A 14,070-nucleotide genomic window follows, 5' to 3' on the forward strand; every position below is an offset into this window, starting at 1 on the left:
CAAGATCTCACCTTCCTGTTCATAATAGCAAATGCCACCTCCAGGTCAGGGAGTATACAGCTCCTGCTGTCTGAGGTTCTGACAGCTCTGCTTAGAGCCAGGGGCTTTCTGGGAGCTTCCTTTGGAGGCTTCTTCTAGCGTTTGCCCTTCTTCCATAGCCAGTCAACAGCATCAGGTTGAGCCTGATGTAAAGTTTCGAGACCTCCTTTGAATCTGGAGGCTCTAAAAGAGGAACTGTTTAGCTAATAACAAAGCTCAACTGTTGTTTGGTTGGCTAGTGTGTATTAACACCCCCCCACACACACACACAAGTATTCATTCTGGAACGGGATGAACATATTGTAATTATGCTAATTATGCTGGCTGGGCAGCCTGAGGCTAAGAGGGAGGGGTGCCCCTCTCCCTAATTGTTTCCCTCTCCTGGAGCAGTTTGTTGTTTGCCTAAATCCCCAGACAAGCAGAGGGAAGGATGTAGAGTAGGCAAGGTTACTGTAGCAGCCTGTGTGTGTGTGTGTGTGTGTGTGTGTGTATATTGGGGAGGAGTGGCAGTTGTGCTATGGAGGGGGGACTTACAATCCTGTGGCTGTTTGATCTACCTGGTTTGCTGGGAGGGAGGATTTAGGGACAGGTGCAAAAAATGGACCGGTTGAATAAAGAAATTTTCTGCTGGACCTATGGGGACTTTATTTGGGTCAATGAAAGAGGCAAACTGATCTCTGGTTTCCTTTACCTTCTCCTTAGTAGTGCTAACTTTTTTCTCCCTCCATCTTCCTCTCCTTTCTTCTCTCTTTCCCTTTGTCTTTCTCCTTTTTATTTGTTGTTATTGTGTGTGCTTCCTGAACCTCTAGGCACAAAATATTTTTTTGTTCATCTGGAATTTGTTGGCAGGCAATTTTAGGATACAGATATAATTATAGATCTAGATGTCAACATAAACATAAATATAGACATAAATATGCTCATGCATAGATTTAATAAATATTTGCCTACTAAAGACAATTTATTAGAAAACACAATTCTTACAGAAACTAAGACCATAAATGAAGGAGATATTTTCAGTCAGTGGATTTTCACTTTATATGCTATGAACTGTGGTATATAGTATGGAATTCAACAAGAAAACTAATAATTGGCATTAAAACTCATCTCTTCATGGAAGCAATCCAGGTGTCCAACAACAGATGAGTAGCTGAGAAAGTTGTGGTATATTTTCACAATGAAATACAACTCAGTTATTAAAAATGGTGAATTCACTTTCTTCACCCCATCTTGGATGCAGCTTGAAGGAACCATGTTCAGTGAGATAAGTCAGAAACAGAAGGATGAATATGGGATGATCTCATTCACAGGCAGAAGAAGAAAAACAAGAACAGAAGGGAAAACACAAAACAGAACATGGACTGGAGTTGGTGTATTGCACCAAAGTAAAAAACTCTGGGCTGGAGGGTGAGGGTTCAGGTACTGGAACGTGATAGCAGAGGAGGACCTAGTGGGGGTTGAATTGTTATGTAGAAAACTGGGAAATGTTATGCTTGTACAAACTATTGAATTTTACCATCAACTATAAACCATTAAGAAATTAAAGAAATTAAAAAAAAAACTCATCTCTTCCAAAAAAGAACTAAACTTGTTCTTGAAATAGTGAGATGGGTTATTTCTTTGATGGTGAATATACAAATTTTGGGGAATTAAAGAAAAAGGCTGAAATAAGGGAGTAGCGCAGCGGGTTAAGCGCAGGTTAAGCGCAGGTGGCGCAAAGCCCAAGGACCAGCGTAAGGATCCAGGTTCGAGCTCCTGGCTCCCCAACTGCAGGGGAGTTGCTTCACAAGCGGTACAGCAAGTCTGCAGGTGTCTATCTTTCTCTCCTCCTTTCTGTCTTCCCCTCCTCTCTCCATTTCTCTCTGTCCTATCCAACAACAACGACATCAATGATAACTACAACATTAAAACAATAAGGGCAGCAAAAGGGAATAAATAAATAAATAAATAAATATTTTTAAAAAAGAAGGCTGAAATAAGTAAAAGTGTTTAAGAAAATGAGAAAATTTGTTGTCTTGGGGGCAAGACCAAAGCAGGACAAAGGACAAAACAACCATGGGTTCAAGAGGATGACAGAGTTTTAAGCACAGACTAGATAATACACATTGGGTTTATTATTAAGTTGTTGGTATGCATTTTTTTTAAGTAGCATCCATTTTTATAAGGTTTCAATGAAGTGTATTTCACAAGCACTTCACTGGTGAGTGTGTCTCTGTATTGTGTATGTATCTAACCAAGGAAAGAAACTGAATCCCAAATCTTAGTTGATGCAGATTGAAAGGAACACTTGTCCAGGGGGTCACCTTGAGATGGCTAGCCTCTGGAGACCCATCTAGACTTTTACAGGATGTGGAATGCGTCCCATTGTAAGCAGATTCTACAAAGCAGCATGACACTGGGTTACACTGAGCTACAATATACTGGGTTACATTAAAGCAACAGCTGAGAAGGCAAACCCTGCATCTAGCCTGTCATTAGCTAGAACTATGGAATGTCTTTATTATCTGCTTACATCTAGTTTTGAATTTCCCATAGTCTTATACAAGTCAGGAATGTCTTGGAAGGCATTCTCTTCTCTCCTTTTCCATCATGAGGTCTTTATATATGCACAGGACTCCAGGGAAGTCTAGCTCTGTGTAACTGGTTGATGGGTTTTATTTAGGAGGTTGGTTCTTTGGGATTCTTTTCAGTGTTGGCCTCAGTTAGACTGGCTTATGGCACTATGAACCAAATATAGAAGGAAGATTACTATTGGGTTGTTGGGGAAGCCAGGACACGTTTTTGTATAGAAAAATATGTCATGACTTTTCTGACAACCAAGTAGTGTTCACTTTGTGTAGTTGGGCAGTTCAAGATCAGCCAGTCTTTAACACTGAAGTAGATTTTAGAAGGGCTAGGAGATGTAAATAATAGAAAACACAATTCCTGCCTACAGTGTGCTGTATTTGGGAAGTATATCTAGTTCTTATCTTTTAGTTTCTTGCTGCAGTTTTCTTTCCCTGAATGTCCCTCTTATTTTCTTGTTTCTTCTCTCTCTCTCTGTCTCCTATCTTTTTTTTTTTTCCTTCTGTTTATGTTTCAATAAGATTTTTTTCTCACTCAGGAGTCAGGTGGTAGCACAGCAGGTTAAGCACATGTGGTGCAAAGTGCGAGGACCAATGGAAGGATCCCGGTTTGAGTCCCTGGCTCTCCACCTGCAGGGGAGTCGCTTCACAGGCAGTGAAGCAGGTCTGCAGGTGTCTATCTTTCTCTCCCCCTCTCTGTCTTCCCCTCCTCTCTCCATTTCTCTCTGTCCTATCCAACAACGATGACGACATCAATAACAACGATCATAACTACAACAACAATAAAAAACAAGGGCAACAAAGTGAAAATTTTTTTAAAAAATTTTTTTCACTCATTTTTTACAGATATTTGTCATCCCCTCTTCACTTCTATAGACTTATAATTTTGAAAATGACCTGCTTATAGATTTTCAAGGCAGGGAAACAAACAGGCAAGCAGCAGAAACACCTCTCCAAATATTTCTCCTAAATAGTCATCAATTGGTTAAACAGGACTTCTTTTTCTTAATATAACAGGTGCAGGTGTTATAACTCGAATGGCCCATTATCTCAAAGCTCTTCCTAACTGGGCATTCGGACATACTAAGAAATCTGAGCTTTATCCATAACCAATCACAGCAGGCTAAAGACAGGGCAGAATTTCATTCCTAAATCAGAATTACCTTGGACTCTTGGGACTTTAAGGCTGATTGCTAATATCTAGTGACTTTATTAGAGTATCTCTTATGGGTGTGGACTTTAAAAAAAAAACCTGCTACTTAAAATGTAAAATTGAAAAGCTCATTCCTCTGAAAAAGAAGTTTGGCAGGCTATTAGTCTGATTTTGGAACAGGCTGCTTACATATTATTTATACTTGTTTGAATGTGGGTTTGTGCATATTCAGGCAACATTAAATAGCTGTTCAACTAGTTATTCTTGTCTAGATCAATTTTATTTGTTAAATTAAGTGAATTATTATTATTGTTATTATTATTATTATCACTAGAGCACTACTCGCACTGTCTTTTGGTGGTACTGGAGGGTTGAAACTGGGACCTTTGGTGTCCCAGGCATGAAAGTTTATTTATTTTTTGCATGGCTATTATGCTATCTCTCTATCCCAAGAGTAGATCAATTTTATTGGAAAAAGAAAACCTAGGGTGAGTTGTTTTCCCTAGAAAAAGAGAAGCCTGTCACTGTTAATGTAATGTCTGTGAAGCTGATATGGAAAGGAATATCTAGAGAATTTTCTCCACTGGGGGTAGGTAGCCCAGGGGGGTAACCTGGTTTAGAAAATCACTATCCCACAATATGTGGTTATTGATCTGTTCAAATGATTATTTTAATTTGTTACTCTAGATATAATTGTTGTTCATGGGGTCACATTTGTTTGCCATGTCCAATTGCCTGTGGCTTTCTCAACGATGAGGATAGGAAGGAAAGTAAATAAACAGAAAGAAAAACATCATATAGCCAAGGAAACCTCATTACACTTTATCATCAGTATTTTAAGAAAAACTGAATGTATATGCCAGACAAAACATGAATGAAACTCTTTGGTACACTGAGTCATTTCTGACACATGTTAATCAACAACAATCTTCGATGCATAATGTGAAACTCAAATGACCAAATAAAAAAAATTAAAAAAAAAAAAAACTAAACTGGTTCAAAGATGTGAAAATTGGAATAGGTTTGATTATGCTATGGTAAGAAGTCTCAGTGAATTATCATATAAGGATTTTCTTTTTATTTATTTAAGACAGAGAGGGAAAGGAAGAGAGAGAGAAAAGACCGTGGCACTGAAGTTTCCTTTGACATGGTAAGGGCTGGGTTTGAACCTGAGTTGCATACATGTCAAAGCAGCACACTGTGCAAGTGAGCTATCTCACTGGTCTCCCTCCCTTTCTTTCTTCCTTCCTTCCTTCCTTCCTTCCTTCCTTCCTTCCTTCCTTCCTTCCTTCCTTCCTTCCTTCCTTTCTTTCCTTCTTACTGATTTAATAATGATCAACAGGACTGTAGGATAAGAGGGGCATAATTCCACACCATTCCCTCCACCAGAGTTCTGTTTCCCATCCAGTCCACTGGAAGCTTTCCTGTTCTTTATCCCTCTGGGAGCATGGGCCCAGGATCATTATAGGGTGAAGAAGATGGAGGGTCTGACTTCTGTAATTGCTTCTCTGCTGGACATGGGTGTTGGCAGGTCAATCCATACTCCCAGCCATTTCTATTTTTCCCTAGTGGGGCTGAACTCTGGACTTAATGTAGTCTGCTCAGGGAAGTCAGGTTGGTGTCATGGTAGCATCTGCAATTTGGTGACTGAAAAAGCATTAAGATTTAAAGCAGAACAGATTTATTAATAATCAGGAGACTAAAAGTAAAATATAGCAGATGTGATTTGGGGTCTCCATTTTGGAAAAAGCTAGGAAGTCTATTTTAGGTATACTCCAAGGGGCCCATGACTTTACTAATTTTACCTGAGCCCAATAGCTAACACGTAGGTGGGCTAAAAGTATTGTCTGGGGTTAGCCTTAGAGCTACTGATAGGAACTAGGTGAGGAAGGTATCTAGTCTAAGTAGAAACTGTTTGATTAAATACTTTATGGTGTCTTTCTTTATTGTCTCCTAATTTATGGATACATGTGCAAGTGTGCTCTGTCTCATGGGCCCTGGTCTATATATATAGGTTCTGTGACTTTCTTAGGAAGTGCACCACCTAAGTGGAATTAAGTCCTATGAGCTCGGAAAGGTCTCACCAGAGTAATGGAGCTGAAGGATTGACATCCTATGCCTGACATCTCCAGACACAATCCGAAGGGAAACATGTTGAGGTGGTACTGGTTGCGTAGGATGAGGTCAGCAGATGCAGTATCAAATGGTATGGATCAAGAGACACATGAAGGAAAAGGAGTCATGCCCCAGAGGTTCCAGGAATGGAAGAGATATGGGTTTATAGAGAATGGGGAAGGTCCCTGTGTCATAAAGTTTAAGAAGGGAATGGATAGTTATTTTATAACTAATTCCCAAGTTGCTTGGGAATTTGGTTTACTTTGAGAATCCTATGTTTAGGATTAGCTGTATCATACAAAACTTCACCATGATTTATGTTATTGAATGTTATTTCCAAATAGCTGTATGTTATATACTGACAGTTGCTTCTGGTCTCCCTGCTCTAAGATTATAGGTGATTTAATATTTCAAAAAAAGTTATTATTAGAAATGTATTAACAATTTATGCCCACTGTTAAAATTCAATCAGGTTACCATTTTGAAACCTTAAGTGTTTAGATTAAAGGAATATATTCAGAACTGGGGTCTCTGTATCAAAAAATTCCAGATATTCAATATATATCCCCCTGTCATATTGAGTAAATGGTAATTTATAAGACTGTAAGTTAATAGAAGTGTGTATTAATACCATTCCCACCACCAAAGGTCTGTGCCCCTACCCCTAACCCCCTATAAGTGAAACTGAAAATCTACCCTCACCCTCCAACCAGAGTATTTTGCTTTGGTTCAATATTCCATCCTTGCTCAGGGGCCATGCTAATCTTCTCTGCATCGTTCCAATTTTAGCATATGTGCTGCCGAAGCGAGCTCTGGTGCAATATTCCAAACTCAGTCAATTTCTGCTTTGCATTTTCCTTTCTTTTCTTTCTCAACTTCTGTTTATGAGTAGGATTATCCCATACTCGTCTTTGTCTTTTTATATATTTCACTTAACATAATTCCTTCTAGCTCCATTCAAGATGGATTGGAGAAGGTGAATTCATTATTCTTAATGGCTGAGTTATATTCCACCGTGTATATATTACCACCACTTTCTCAGCCATTCATCTGTTGTTGGGTACCTGGGTTGTTTCCAGGCTTGGGCTATTATGAATTGTGCTGCTATGAACATAGGTGTACGTGTATCTTTTTTGTATAGGTGTGTTTGACTCCTTAGGATATATCCCTAGGAGAGGAGTTGCTGGGTCATAGAGAACGTCTATTTCTAGCCTTGTGAGAGTTTTCTGCTGTCCACTGGGGTTGTGTCAATTTACATTCCCACCAACAGTTCAGGAAGATCCTTTCTCCCCACAACCTCTTCAGCATTTGTTGTTGCTGTCGTTTCTGATATATGACATTCTCAGAGGAGTGAAGTGGTATCTCATTGTCTTTATTTGCATTTCTCTGACAATGAGTGACTAAGAGCATTTCTTCTTATATTTGTTGGCCTTTTGTATCTCTTCTGTAGTGAATATTCTGTTCATACCCTCTCCCCACTTTTGAAATGGGCCATTTACTTTTTTTGTTGCTAAGTTTAGAGAACTCTATATAGTTTGGTTATTAGTCTTGTCTGACGTATGCCATGTAAAGATATTCTCCCATTGTGTGAGGAGTTTCTTTGTTTTGGTGATGGTTTCTTTTGCTGTGCAGAAGCTTTCTAATTTGATATAGTCCCATTGATTTGTTTTTGTTTTAGTCTTACCTGAAGTTTGGTTTGTATCACCAAAGATGCCTTTGATATTTAGATAGGAAAGTGTTCCACTAATATTTTCCTCTAAGTATTTGATAGTTTCTGGTCTAATATCTAGGTCATTGATCTATTTTGAGTTGACTTTTATAGTGAGATAAAGTGGTTCAGTTTCATTTTTCTGCATATTTCAACCCAGTTTTCCCAGCGTCATTTATTGAAGAGACCCTCCTTCCTTCATTTAATCGTTTGTGCCCTTTATCAAAAATTAGATGTCCATAGGTGTGGGAATTTTTTAAAAACTATATTTATTGGATAGAGACAACCAGAATTTGAGAGGGTAGGGAGAGATAGAAAGGGAGAGAGACAGAAAGACACTTGCCACCTTGCTTCACTACTTGTGAAGCTTTCCCCCTGCAGGTGGGGACAGGGGCTCGAACCTGGGTCCTTGTGCACTGTAACGTGTGCTCAACCAAGTGTGCCACCATCTGGCCCCCAGGATGTTTTTTTATGCACATTCAACCGGTGGATTTTTGAGCTCACTCAAGAAGTTTCTTTCCAAGGGATCTACAGTTGATTGCATCTACTGCTTTGCTATCTGGAACACAGGTATTATATTCTACTTTGCTTATAAAAGCTTGAAGAAGAGTTTACATACTGGCTTTTGGTGTGTAGTCCATGGAGTTTATGTGCAATTTCCCTACTCCAGGACACCTTTTACACACACACACACACACACACACACACACACACACACACACACACACACACCTGTCTTCTCATGTTCTGTTGTGGCACTCTTAGGTGTGCCACACTCAAACCTGGGCAGAGTGCCTAGGAAGGCACTCACCCTACCTGTTAAGCTATCTTGTTGCTTACGTACGTCACTCAACTTGTTATTTGTTAATAATAGTCTCTGTGTCTCTTCTAACTTAACTGAGTTGAGAAATTCAGGAGAATGAATGCCTAAAGAGTGTTGAATGTCTGTCATAAATTGTAAGTGAGGTCAGTATTTTGTTAGAGGAGTCTTACTCTGAAAACACCCAATGATTGTGGCAGGAATGTTTCAGAGAATATTGCAGGTTATAGTTAAAACTTTCTTGGGTGGTCAGGATAGCTTATTCATTAGAGTGAACATTTTTCTGTGTGTGAATTCCAGCTCTGGGCTATCATATGGGAACACCTGCATAAGAAAACTTAACAGCAGTGGAGCAGTGTTGTGGTATCTTGCCTATTATATTTGTCTCTGTCATACTCTCTTTCATCCCTTACTTATCACCATCTATATAAAAAAATTAGACAGTTTGGAGTAGAGGAATTGTATAGGCATGCAGCCTTGGCAGTAAGTATGGTAGAAAAAAAAAGGAAGGCAGTAAATAAAAAATATTTGAGACCAAAATAAATATATGAAAATATTTGAGACCAAATAAACAGGACTATGGGAAACCCCTCAGAGGTTGTAGGTAGAGGGTTCCCCTAATAGGGGACCATGCCAGAGAGGGAGGCAGATAATTTAGATGGGTCTAGTGCTTGCCACTTCAAGTCTTGAGTCTTGTAAGATCCTTTCTGAGGCTATGAATACTATTTATACACTAGTCATTCCTGCATGTAGTCTCTCAAAATTCTGAACATCTCCGTAGGTAGGGACTACAACTTACTGGATGTTGTAACTGCAACAATGTGTAAAATAGTGGTTTACCTGGAGAATAACGACTGGTTGCCAACTGACTAAACTGGACAATCAGAGAAGTAAAACGTTGCTTTTATGTTATGAACTAGTTGTTCCCAAATTTTGTTACACTTGCAGATGACTTAGATGGAGTCCTGGTAAAACTGCAGATTCTGATAAGTAGGCCTGGAGTGGTCAGAGAGTCCTCTATACTACCAAGATTTCACACTTTAGATAAAGGTATAATCTGAGGATTCCAGCTAATTTATGAACAGCATAGAAGGTTTACCCTGGAAATCTCTTTTGTGGAAGAAGATAATAATCTCAATGTAGTTGTTCTATTGCCCAAATCCATTGGTCATACTCTTGCCTGGCTCTTAGGAGACAAAGAGGCTTTAGTTGGCTGAGTATATGAATTTGTGAATCCATAAATCCTCGTTCATTTGGTTTCGTTCTCTTCTCTTAAGGAAACGTACAGAAAGTTAATAGCACATGAAAAATATCATATCCATTTGGTGGGGGTGGATGGGATGGGACACTGTCTTTTGCTGGTGGGAATGGTGTTTATATACACTCCTGTTGATTTGTAGTCATAAAAATTTCAAGAAAAAAAATAAAAAGAAAAATGTCATATCCAAACTATAGTTTGAAGGCATCAGAAAGCTTTTGAATGATTTTTCTTTCTTTTTTAAAATTTTATCTTTTAAAAATTTTATTTATAAAAAGGAAACACTGGCAAAACCATAGGATAAGAGGGGTACAACTCCATACAATTCCCACCACTAGAACTCTGTAGCCCATCCCCTCCCTTGATAGTTTTCCTAGTCTTTAACCCTCTGTGTGTATGGACCCAAGGTCACTGTGGGTTGCAGAAGGTGGAAGGTCTGGCTTCTGTAACTCCTAATTCCAATCCAACAAGAGGCCTGAACATGCAGTGATTCCTCAGACATTCAGATATGTGGTAGCAGGCATAAGAGACAATCAAACTATGCTGACACTGGTCACTTCAGACCACTCTCTTGAGATGACAGTTTGAGCTTTGAAAGAGGTACGCAAACTGGAGTAATGAAATGTTCCATTTTATTAAGTTCATGGATAGTGGGAGGGATTGTTTCAGAGTAGAGAAAATTTGGGTTGTCTTTACTTTGATTTCTGTGACACTGATAAGCAGTGATTTTTACTTTGGGCAGAAGTAATCCACTGCAATACAACCATTTTCATAATACCATGGGAATGAGTTATTGCTCTGAGTAAAGCATGTCTCCTAATGGCTGTCTGAGTTTCCATCTCCATCTTTCATGAGTCCAACATTTTTATAGTGCTGACATAAGAGAGAGCATTTATTTTGCTTCCATTTTCCATCTGTCAACAGTTAGGGTAGAGTGCCACTACCTCAGGCTTACTTTTGATCTGATTTCTGCATGGGACTATTCTCAGCTGTACGTGGGACTGTTGGGTAGGCTGTGGCAGCAAGGTAACCCTGGAGGCCAGTTGCACCATGTTTTCAGAGCATTAATGGTTAGACAGATTTAAAGCAAATTATTTTTTGCATGAATTAGAGAACAGTGCCATTTCTTCTACTTTATAGTTCATCAGAACCTTGGCCACCCAGCATTGGCATTGCGTTTGGGTCTCCCAGAACTTTGTTCCCAGTTCCATTTCCAGGGAGTGTGCCTCTCACTGGACCTGGCATGTGCCTGGCTCTGAAACAGTAGCCCAAAAGAGCTGGTTAAATGCATGAATGAGAAGGAAACACTTTGTGTGTGTGTGTGTGTGTGTTTGTGTGTGTGTGTGCACGCACCTGCGCACGTGCAGTGCCGCAATTCTGCCTTTACTAGTAGCAGCCTTGTGAATTTTGGTATAATATTCTTGCTTTTTCTACTTCTTCTCTACATATTCATCAAGATCTGTTGGAATTTCAAGACAAAAATTACAGAGATACAATATTAAAATTGTAGATGACAATGTAAATGAATGGAAAAGTTTGCTTTCTCCTTTCTTCCTGATGTGTAAAGAGGTTACACTGATTTTTCTTTTTTACAGTCTCTGTGAACAGTTATTCAGGAGGAAAGTAGAGGCTCTTGAACATATGTTCTGTTCTATGTAGAATGACGTGCAGAGGCCATAGGTTAGCTCTAGGTCAGAGGTGAGTAACTCGAGTGTTGAGTGTAGATGCAAATTTTGTCATGGAAGTTTCTAAGACAACAGAGATTTATACAGCTTGGTCCAAGGAGGAGTTTTAGTTTGTTCAATTTCTCCCAGTTTTTTTTTTTTTTTTTTTTTTTTTTTTTTTTTTTACTGCTTATTATTGTGCTTTATCTTTTTCTTAGGAAGGCCAGCTGAGATAGAGCCAAGAGAATTTTGAGCTTTGTTTATTACTATGGGTTCAGAGATCAGGACTTTGAGTCCTGTACAACATTGCTGGGAGTTTCATCTACTCTGAAACGAAACTGAGGAGAGGAATATGTTGGCTTGCTTTTTTCAAACGAGTAGTAATGGTAATGGATATAACTTAAATAGCACTTTCATCTACCATTATATGCTTTCCTTATACTATTTCTATTCCTGACAGCAGTCTTGCAAAAGAAGAGATGTCCTCCTTTCAGTTTTTTCAAGTGAAGGAACTAAGACTCAGAGAGTTTAATTTATTCAGGATTTATCACTAGTAGTTGATAAGGCTAAATAAAACACCTACCCCCATTCTGTGATGCTCAAACTTAAAATGTTTCTTCTTTTTTTTTTACTTTTTATTTTTATTTTTAAAAATTTTTTATTTAAGAAAGGATTAATTAACAAAACCATAAGGTAGGAGGGGAACAACTCCACACAATTCCCACCACCCAATCTCCATAACCCACCCACTCCCATGATAGCTTTCCCATTCTCTATCCCTCTGGGAACATGGACGCACGGTCATTGAGGGTTGCAGAAGGTAGAAGGTCTGGCTTCTGTAATTGCTTCCCCGCTGAACATGGGCGTTGACTGGTCGGTCCATACTCCCAGTCTGCCTCTCTCTTTCCCTAGTAAGGTGTGTCTCTGGGGAAGCGGAGCTCCAGGACACATTGGTGGGGTCTTCAATCCAGGGAAGCCTGGCCAGCATTCTGGTGGCATCTGGAACCTGGTGATTGAAAAGAGAGTTAACATACGAAGCCAAACAAATTGTTGAGCAATCATGGGCCCAAAGCTTGGAATAGTGGAAAGGAAGTGTTAGGGAGGTACTCACTGCAAACTCTAGTGTACTTCTGCTTTCAGGTATATATTTTGCAGTAGTTTATGGATACATGTGAACATAAGCTCTCTCTCACAGAAACTGTATATCTAGGTTATGGGACTTTGTTAGAAAGTGAACCACCTGAGATGAAATTAGAGTGTACTATAAAAGGAAAGGTCTCACCCAAGTAATGCAGCTGAAGGGTTGTCATTCCACAAGTGAAGTCTCTGGACACAGTCTGAGGTGAAGCATGTTGCGGTGGCAATCATTGCGTTGGTTAGGTTGTGATCGGCGGATGCAATATTATTTGGTATGGATTGGGAGATGCATACGGGAAAGTGGGCCCTATCCAAGGGTTCCAGGACTGGGGGAAGTAGGGGCTCTGTAGTGGAGATGTGAGGTTCCTGCTGTCTTAGGGTTCAAAAAGACAATCAATAGTTAATGTTATCATCACATTGTTTGGTAATTGGGTTAACTTTGAAAAGTCCTTTTGTTATGGTTTGCTGTACAGTATCCAGTATCTTGTATATAGCTGTGCTATTGGATGCTTCTAATCTACTTGGTCTAGGCTTTGAGAGAGTCCGCATATCAAATACACAGCCTATATATTAAAAAGATTCAGTTTGTGTTTTGAAAAACTTTGAGACATACAATTGATTTTCCCACTCTCATATTAATTAACTACTGGTTTATATGTCTACATTTTGCTAGGAGTGTACATAAACACCATTCCCACCACCAAAGGACTGTGACCCATCCCTCCCACCCACTCCCACCCCCCACTGGCCCAGGAAGCTGCATGTCCCTCACCACAGGGTTTTTACTTTGGTGCCCTACTTACAATTTGGTCAGGTCCTGCTTTTAGTTTCCCTTTCAGATCTTCTTAGTTAACTTCTGTCGATGAGTCAGATCATCCCATACTCATCTTTATCTTTCTGACTTAGTTCACTTAACCTAATTCCTTCTAGCACTGTCCAAGATGGGTCATAGAAGGTGGGTTCATTGTTCTTGATAGCTGCATAGTATTCCATTGTGTATATATACCACAGCTTTCTCAGCCACTCATCTGTTGTTGGGCACCTGGGTTGCTTCCAGGTTTTAGCTATTATGAATTGTGCTGCTATGAACATAGGAGTACACACCTCTTTTTGGTTGGGTGTTATGGAGTCCTTGGGGTATAACCCCAGGAGAGGAATTACTGGATCATATGGAAGGTCCATGTCTAGCCTTCTGAGAGTTTTCCAGACTGCTCTCCACAGAGGCTGTACCAATTTCCATTCCCACCAGCAATGTAAAAGGGTTCCTCTGTCCTCACGTCCTCTCCAGCATTTGTTGCTGCTGTCCTTTTTGATGTATGCCATTCTTACAGGAGTGAGGTGGTATCTTAGTCTTGTCTTAATTTGCATTTCTCTGACAATCAGTGACCTAGAGCAATTTTTCATATGTTGTTAGCCTTTTGGATCTCCTCTGAGGTGAATGTTTTGTTCATATCCTCTGCCCATTTTTGGATGGGGTCATTTGCTTTTTTGGTGCTAAGTTTGCTGAGCTCTTTATATATTTTGGTGATTAGTTTCTTGTCTGATGTAAGGCATGTGAAGATCTTCTCCCATTCTGTGAGGGGTCTCTCTGTTTGTTTAATAGTTTCTTTGG

The 14,070-nt window shown here is 39.5% G+C and overlaps 1 long non-coding RNA gene and 1 other non-coding gene across 2 annotated transcripts in view; both read right to left on the bottom strand.

The window, feature by feature from the left end:
* Nucleotides 1-14,070, bottom strand: part of LOC132537482 (uncharacterized) — a 583,655-nt gene that overhangs the window by 100,569 nt on the left and 469,016 nt on the right. The window lies entirely within an intron of this gene.
* On the bottom strand, nucleotides 6,577-6,684 carry LOC132537861 (U6 spliceosomal RNA). The gene has a single exon (XR_009549284.1). It is a non-coding gene; the product is annotated as a U6 spliceosomal RNA (small nuclear RNA).

This window comes from Erinaceus europaeus, chromosome 3, assembly GCF_950295315.1.
Source record: "Erinaceus europaeus chromosome 3, mEriEur2.1, whole genome shotgun sequence".
Classification (NCBI taxonomy): domain Eukaryota; kingdom Metazoa; phylum Chordata; class Mammalia; order Eulipotyphla; family Erinaceidae; genus Erinaceus; species Erinaceus europaeus.